The sequence below is a fragment of the Suricata suricatta genome, chromosome 6, assembly GCF_006229205.1.
Source record: "Suricata suricatta isolate VVHF042 chromosome 6, meerkat_22Aug2017_6uvM2_HiC, whole genome shotgun sequence".
Classification (NCBI taxonomy): Eukaryota; Metazoa; Chordata; class Mammalia; order Carnivora; family Herpestidae; genus Suricata; species Suricata suricatta.
In genome coordinates, this window is record NC_043705.1 from 133,278,763 (window position 1) to 133,287,285 (window position 8,523).

The 8,523-nt window shown below is 37.9% G+C and overlaps 1 pseudogene; it reads right to left on the reverse strand.

Annotated features, from left to right (window-relative positions):
- Positions 1-223: 223 nt before the first annotated feature.
- On the reverse strand, positions 224-8,306 carry LOC115293560 (annotated as a pseudogene).
- Positions 8,307-8,523: the final 217 nt, after the last annotated feature.

The window sequence follows — 8,523 nt, forward strand, 5'->3', positions numbered from 1 at the left end:
CTAAACCTTTAACTGGGAAAAGACGTTTGAATTGGCTTTTAGTTAGGGGCATTGGTAAGAGGGGCTGCCTAGGGCAGTAGGCTCCCCTTGAGGGTAGGCTGAGGACTGAGGCTGAGCCCCAAGTGGATCTCCTCTTCCCAACACACCCCTGCATACCTCCTTCCTCCAAAAGCTCTACTGCATGCCCAAGAGCAGGGAGGCTGGGTGGGACCACAGTGATTGTTCACCTGGACAGAATATCAGATGACCTGGATACTGGCTTCCCATCGTGGATCTCTGTCTTCTTCACAGCCACAGCCTGGAAGGAGCTGACATGGCTGAAGGAACTGGAGACCCCACCAGAGCTCCAACTGGACTAGAAGAAGCTGAGGCTATAGGTGAGGCCAGGGCTCATGAGACCCCAATAGGCTGAGCTCAGTGCACCTGAGTAGCTGCTTAGTATGGTCTGAGTATGAACACTCATATTCTTCTCCCCGGACTCCAACAGGGTCTCTTCACCCCACAGAAGGTTGCAATAGGTGAAGATCACAGTGTCCAGGGCCAGCTTAATCTTCATGAGCTCCTGGTACTCGCAGAGCTGCCACATCTAGTCCTGCTCGGCTTGCTGCAGGGTGGCCTCCAGCTTGCCCAGCTTGGCATTGGTGTCCTTGAACCATCATGGTGCTCAGCATCAGTACTGGCAGCCTTTAGGAAAGCCCTCTGACCTTTGAGGCCCTCAATCCCAGTCTGGGGTTGACTGATATTTTGGTTCATCTTAGGAATCTCTGTCCTCATGCAGTGAAGGTCATACCCGTTCTTCCCAGCCAACATCTGCAGCTCCTTGCACTTGATCTGGGGGATGGTCCCAGCCTTAGCTGCAGTTGGTGATGCTCTCGTACTTGACTTGAGCAATGATGCCACCCAGGTCCATTGACTGCACAGCTGAAATGTCCAAGATCCGGAACTGACTCTCACAGTGCAGTAAGAAGGTGATCTCCTTGGTCAGCCCTTCCAGGTGGAACTCCAGCTCTACCTTGCTCACGTAAAGTGCATCCACATCCTTCTTGAGGAGGACAAATTCATTTCCCAGGTCTGCATGCTCTGTGATCTCCTCCTCCTACTTATTCTTGAAGTCTTCCACCAGCCCTTGCAAGTTGCCAAGCTCCACCTCCAGCTTTAGCCTCTCCTGCCCGATGTGTCGGGTTTCTGCAGAAGGCTGTTGATGTAGCTCTCTAGCATGTTGTCCATGTTGTCCCAAGGGGTTTTCTGCTGTTGCAGGAGGCACCACTGGGTCTCCAGAATTTTGTTCTGCTGTTCCAGGTGCCACACCTCATCCATGGAGGAAGCAAACTTGTTGTGGAAGGTCTTTTTTTTTCCTTCCAAATTTACCTAAACCTTCATATCTGAGGTTCACAAAGGGGAGCCATATTTCTTTTTTTTAATGTTTTATTTATTTGAGAGAGAGAGAGAGAGAGAGAGAGAGAGGAGAGAGAGAGAAACAGCGTGAGCAGGTCAGAGAGAGAGGGAGACACAGAATCGAAAGACAGACTTCAGGCTCTGAGCTAGCTGTCAGCACAGAGCCCGACGCGGGGCTCGAACCCACAAACCGTGAGATAGATCATGACCAGAGCTGAAGCTGGATACTTAACTGACTGAGCCACGCAGGCGCCCCTGTTGTGGAAGGTCTTGATCTTCTCCTTCTCCGGGTGTGCAAGTTTGGATGTGGTCCACTTCCAGTCTAAGAGGGCTCAGCTCACTCTGGTTCGCTGTGACAGCTGTGATGCACCACCAACCCCCTGGCCCGGCTGCATCCCCCAATCACACTCACATTGGTGCCCAGGCCAGCCCTGAGGCTGCTGCTGTGCACCTGGGAGAAGGCTGGGACAGTGGAGTGGCTGCTGAAGGCCTGGGAGCACAGATGGACACTTAGTAAGACTTCTGATTCCCCCTGATGGACGTCATGGAGGCTGGAGTGGAGGTAAGTGGAACCTGACAGATTCCAGGAGTGGAGAAACTGTTTCTAGGTTAACGTTGGAGATTTTTTGAACAATGCCTATCAATAGTACAACTGGTTCTATTTTAACTTAGTAAAAATTTAAATTAAAACCTTTATTAGTGAACTTAGTTAATTTTGGACTTGGAGTAATTGTATTGCACATTATTTAACATGTTCTTATATATTATACTGTTATTTTTTGCTTCAGATTTTCTAATACCACCTATAAGTTTAAAACAATAAATTCAAGTTTGATATTAATGTTCTGAATTTTTATTCAGAGTGACCATTGATTTCTCTGGTCCTTTATCCTGTAACTTATCTGTTTGTGTGTAAAGGTTTTCAGAGGACTCGGACTATAAAATACAACATGATATGTGTCCAGGTTTTAAAAAGTGTTTTATGTGGGGTGGGTGCCTGGGTCGCTCAGTTGGTTAAGCAGCGGGCTTCGGCTCAGGTCATGATCTCATTATCTCATAGTTCCTGGGTCCGAGCCCTGCGTCGGGCTCTGTGCTGACAGCTCAGAGCCTGGAGCTTGTTTTGGATTCTGTGTCTCCCTCTGTCTCTGACACTCCCCTGCTCACACTATCTTTCTGTCACTCAAAAATAAAATAAGCATAAAAAATAAAAATAAAAAGTGTTTTATGTGTAAAATAATGGTGATGTCAGTTGGTGATTTGAAAGAGAGAATGAGCGTGAGTGGTGGAGGGGCAGAGAAGCAGAGAGAGGGGGAGACACAAGCAGGCTCCATGCTGTTAAAATGGAGCCCAACTCAGGGCTCTATTGCACCAACCCTGAGATCATGACCTGAGCCAAAATCAAGAGTTTCATGTTCCACTGATGGAGCCACCCAAGTTCCCCTCTGCATCCATTTTTTATTAATCCTGACTCTTCACATACATTTTACCAAATGAGGAAGCATTTATTTTAATTGTTAGATCTGAGAGGTTATAAATGCAAATGAAGATTAATGTTAGCAGTATCTAGTTCCTGAAGAAAATGAAACCTCTTTTTGTTTTTTACTTGCTATGTAAAGAGCATATAAGGGTAGGCCCTCCCTGGAGATCTCTGTGGTTCTTCACGTCAGCTTGTAATTGGGAACATAATACTACTATTAGTAAACCCAATTACCTCTTTGTAACACAGTGCAAACATCAGTAAAGTTTAACTGTTGCCATGGATCTTGGAAATACCTCTATTGATAACAAATGTGAGTGTATTTTACTTCAGAAATTGAGATTTATGCTCACATTTTAGTATTTTATTGATTGATTGATTTGTTTTCAGAGAGAAACAGAGAGCAAGAGCTGAGCAGGGGAGGAGCAAAGGGAGAGAGGGGAAGAGGATTCTAATTGCTGAGCCTGTCACAGGGGGTGAGACTGTTGGGGAGGGGGGAGGAGAGGGTGCTCATCCTGCTGGTGAGATCATGACCTGAGCTGAATGCAACAGGTAGTTGCTTAAGTGACTGAGCCACCCAGGCACTCTACATCCTAGAGGTTTACTTCACTTGTTCTTCTGGATATACTACTTTTATAAATGATTAATTTGAGTAATAGCATTTTTGAGAATGAAATGATATTTTGACAGATAATTATTACAGGGTGATTTTTTTTCAACAAGACTTTAGGATATAAAGAAAACTTAGAAATTTCTTGAATACATCTCAGATTTTACAGAATGATTTTACATTTTGAGGAGATTAATTTTACATTGCATATATCACATTCACTAAAACATAGAATAAGTTTGGCAAAGAATATTAAGTGTTATGAAATTCCATAACTATTGAGGATTTAATGCATATATTTTCTTATTTAAATACATGGATTGATGTATAGATATAGATACAAGCGTGTGCTTTATAATGAAATATATATTGTTTTTATATTTCATTATACTGCATTTTTTAAATACAAATATTTTGAGAATCAGAATATCACAAATACTAATGAGCAAATATAAAAAAAAAATTTTTCCAAAGCTGAAACATACAGGTTTATCCACACTTTGGACCGGTTATATCAGTAGACTGATGTTAAACCAGGTATTATGGTTATTTAATAGATCTGTGCCAAAATATGCTACATTTAGAGTATATTGTTGGGTTTAGTTTGCCAAGATTTTTAGAGTTACTTTCATATTTATTCATAAGTGTTATTATACTGTATTTATTTTATTTCAAACGATCTTTTTATTTTCTGGTATAAATGTTTTGCTAGCTTCATAAAATGATAATTTCTCAATGATCCAATAAATCTAAAATATTGGAATCACTTGTACCTTAAATAATTGATAAAATCCAGTGATGAGCTAATCTAAGCTGCATGCAGGTGTTTGATCACTAATACAATTTCTTTAATTGTTATTGGCTTGTCACATTCAGATTTCTTATTTCTCTTTTTATGTGTGTGTGTTTTTTAAATAGATATGTGTCTGTCACATCTATATGTTCAAATGTTGGCATAATTTGTTTTCTTTTTTATTCCTAACTTAGTTGTCATACCTTTGTTCTCTGTCTCTGTCTCTCTGTCTGTCTCTTATCTTATAAAAAGTATGCTTATTTTAATAATCCACCTCAATTTGCTATATTAAGAATATATAAGGTTAATATTAGCCAACATGTTTTTATTTTGTAGAAAGTTGTAAGACAATAGGATAAAGGGTCAAGCAAAACGAGAATAAAATGTGGATGAAAACCTCATATAAATTCTTAATCCTATAGGTAGATAAGATCAATAGAATCCATACTATAATTAGATAAATAAGTGGGTAAAATAAATAAATAAATAAATAAAAGTTTAAGTATAATAAACTTAGTTTAGAGTAATATAATTATAAGCTACTTTATATCAGAATTTTATGACAGTTAGTTTGATAATGTACCTTTACTTACTGAGATGATTATGTGTATTTTATTTGGAACTCACTCTTGTATCATAAAAACTTCAGTAAAGATAAATGTATTTTTAAATAAGTTCTATTATTAATTTGTGGAAGTTTATCTTTCTATAAATTAAATTGGAGATATTTTCATTTAAGTAAAATAGGTATTTCCACCAGCTTCTCAGTAGAAATAGAGCTAGAACTAGTACAGGGAATCCTTATTACCTGATGACTAAAAATATGCTAGATTCCACTGGGTCATGAAGATCATTTAACTCTTTAGGGGATTCGCATTGTTTTCTTTTAAATTCTTTATTTTTATGCCTAGCATAAATCAGAATTGGTGAAGAGGGTGGAAAGCCTGGCTTTCTGTTTAGCATCAGCTAGTCATTCAAAATCATTTTCTTCCATTTTCTTAAGGCAGTGATAAGCTGAAACCCATGTAAAGCTTTCCACCAAATGACATTTACTGAATAATTGAAGAGACTGATTTTCAAAAATAGTAATTAATAACAGCAGCCCTTCCAAACAGACTGTCTGCTGTTAACCAGCATCACAAAAAGGCGCCCCAAACTTGAAATTATGGCTGAAAATAAGCAAGATACATATGCCAGAGCAAGCAAGGCATTTTAGCTCTCAAATGTTAGCAAGGGAGAAAACAGTTTTTTTTTTAAATTTTTAATGTTTATTTATTTTATTTTATTTTATTTTTCATTTTTAATTTATTTTTGAGAGGGAGAGCGTGAGCAGGGGAGGGTCAGAGAGAGAGGGAGACACAGAATCTGAAGCAGGCTCCAGGCTCTGACTTACCTGTCAGCACAGAGCCCGATACGGGACTCGAACCCATGAACCCCAAGATCACAACCTGAGCTGAAGCCGACGCTCAACCCATTGAACCGCCCAGGCACCTCAGAAAGTTTCTTTTTGTTTGAAGACTTTGTCCCCATGATATTGGTTTTCCTTATTCTTACCTTTCTTTTTTTCTGGGAATGGCCAAGACGTGTCTTGCCTTAAAAGGTCTATTTTACTAAGGTTTTCATCATTTTGTTTTTCAATATACTGTCACATGGACAAAACCATCTTATTTCAACGTGGACCTTACAATTATTAGAATTTAGGAAATGAATTTACTTTTTTTGTGTTAAAAAATAGTGCCTTCTCTTTCTATTAGTCTAACTTGTTACTGCACTGAATGCTTACATTTTGAAAATACAAGTTAAACTCTTCTTTATTTATACAGCTGTTTAAATGATGCATGGTATTACATATTGGAGTTTATAGTAAAAATTAATTGCATGCTTATAAATATGTGATTGCTTTATTCTTTTCACTCCTGTAAAAATGAGATGTTGATTTTTTACCAAATTTCCCTTGATATTAAATCTTTAGCATAAATGAATATAATTGCTTCTCATCTAATAGAGCTAACTCTGTAATACCCAAGATACCCTTTGGTGTTAAAATAATGTGATCTAGTGAACTCAGTCCAACACCTCTTTTCCTCAGTAAACTATGACAAATTTAAGTTTTGGTGTAAGTAGGCTGTTTCAATTTCTTTCTCTTCTTTCAGTATTTTGCTGTAGTTGCTGAATAGTTTCTTAGCAAAGGAAGAAAAAGGATTAACTTGACTAAAACCCAGTTAAAATGCAAATGAAATGAATTTCTGGGCAATAAAGCTTGCATTAAGCTGGAACTCTAATGAACATAATAGTAAAAAGTCCCCGGAATATTTTATGCACCTCTATCTATTTCATCTTTATGCTCATTTAGATGTAAGTCTTCCAATAATTTCAGAGGTTTTGCATTTCTGCTTGCCACAAACATGATTAACAGCTTTATTGCTCCGTTTTCTCCAGAGACGGCTTGAAGCCTACCTAATTTCACTCTCTTGAAACCAAACCATGAAGCCCAAAAAGATTTTTATCTGACTTTTAAGATTTATGCCTATTTCATAGGGATTACTGAAATTCAATATTAATGGCCATATGTAATATAAAATGGCTAAGTGTAGTTAGGAGGCTTTGGTATTTGTTTTGCAATGAAATATTTAAAACAAAAGAGATTTAATGTTTGTGTTATATCAATGCATTAATTATTAGGATAGAGATAAGGGGGAATGCTTTCTTAACAGAAAGAGAGATACTAGTTTCTCTTATCAGCCTGAAGATAGAGGATCGCCTACCCAGGAGGACTGGAGAGAAGAGTCATTTTAGTGATGGATTTTGCTAAGTCAGGTATCCCTTTTTTTGAGATAAGCCAGTGTTTAAGCGAATGTAACTGGGTCATTTCTTTTACCTTGTTAGACCTATTCACACTTTGCTCAACAGCTTTTTAAAATTCAGAGGGTTTTAATATATTATCCTATAAAATAATTGTATAATCTATTATTACAATAGATCATAAAAGAGTATGGTCATTATAGAGTAAGTACTATTCATAAAATGTTAATAAGTGTTCAAGGTCAAGAAAATATAGGATAGGTTGAAAGTTAAGTCTATAGAAGCTGGTACATTATGAGTTGAAATAGCTGCAAAAGATTCATGAAGTCTATTCTATGCCAAGAACAGTATCACTGAAACTAATTTAAATGATTAGTTTTACTTTTTTTCACGTTCATCCGTTAGAAAGCATATGGTATAGCCTCAATGATTATAGCAATAAAAAAGGACCATTTGCTAGTCATGGCAATGTTGTGACTACGAGATGTAAGGTCAAATAGAACAAAAGAAAAGCAGTCTTAAAAACTAAAAGCCATGGAAATGCATTATTTAATGCATAATATGCTTTTGATATTGGAAGAAGGCATTTTGGCTTCAAGTATATGTTTGCATACATACACACATATGTGCACACATAAATTAGGAGGGGCAAATGAGTTATTGAGTAGGTGGCCCTATCTACTTATCCTAGTTGACAGACTATCTTTGGACTCCCTTTTTCCTAAATCCAGAATATTAACTTTGTCAACTGCTCTGTGAATGAAAGATCCTTCATCAAATATACGCTCTGTCCTCTAGGAAATACAAAGTGCAGTGCTGCCTGGTGACTCAGAAAGCACTTTAAATAGCTGAGGAAATGTAACTCTTTTACTGTCCTATTTAAATTATTCTTTCTACAGTTAAAATTGAGCTGTTATTCTATCATAAAATATGTACCTATATACTCATTTACATTCATAGAGTCGTGGAGTTCTTAATCTTAGCTTCCCTGAAACAATTAATTCTATTCTAGTCATGCTCTGGGTATCACTCCTTCCTGCCATCCCTATCTGGCTCCACCTCTGCATTCTTCTTGGAGTTCTTCCCTATTATTAAAGAGAATAGACACAGCATGAATATGCACTTACCGTGCTTATCTGAGGCAGCAGTGCTTTGTCTCCATGAAATGTTTCCTCTTCTAATTTGCAATGGAGTGTTTCTTCGTTATGGTAATCCACTATTTCAGTCATCAGTGGCAGTGGTTGATAGTCTACATTCTTGGAGAACTATGTAGATAGATAATTGGCTCTGACCCAAGGTTAAGTCACTTGACTTAACGCCACTGTTATCATTTGGCTGCCCAACACTTTTCCCTCTCACGTCCATGTATGTATAACATTACCCCCTATTTGTTAGAAAAGTTCTACCCTTCATTCAGGAACATATTTTTCTAGAAAAACTTCAGTC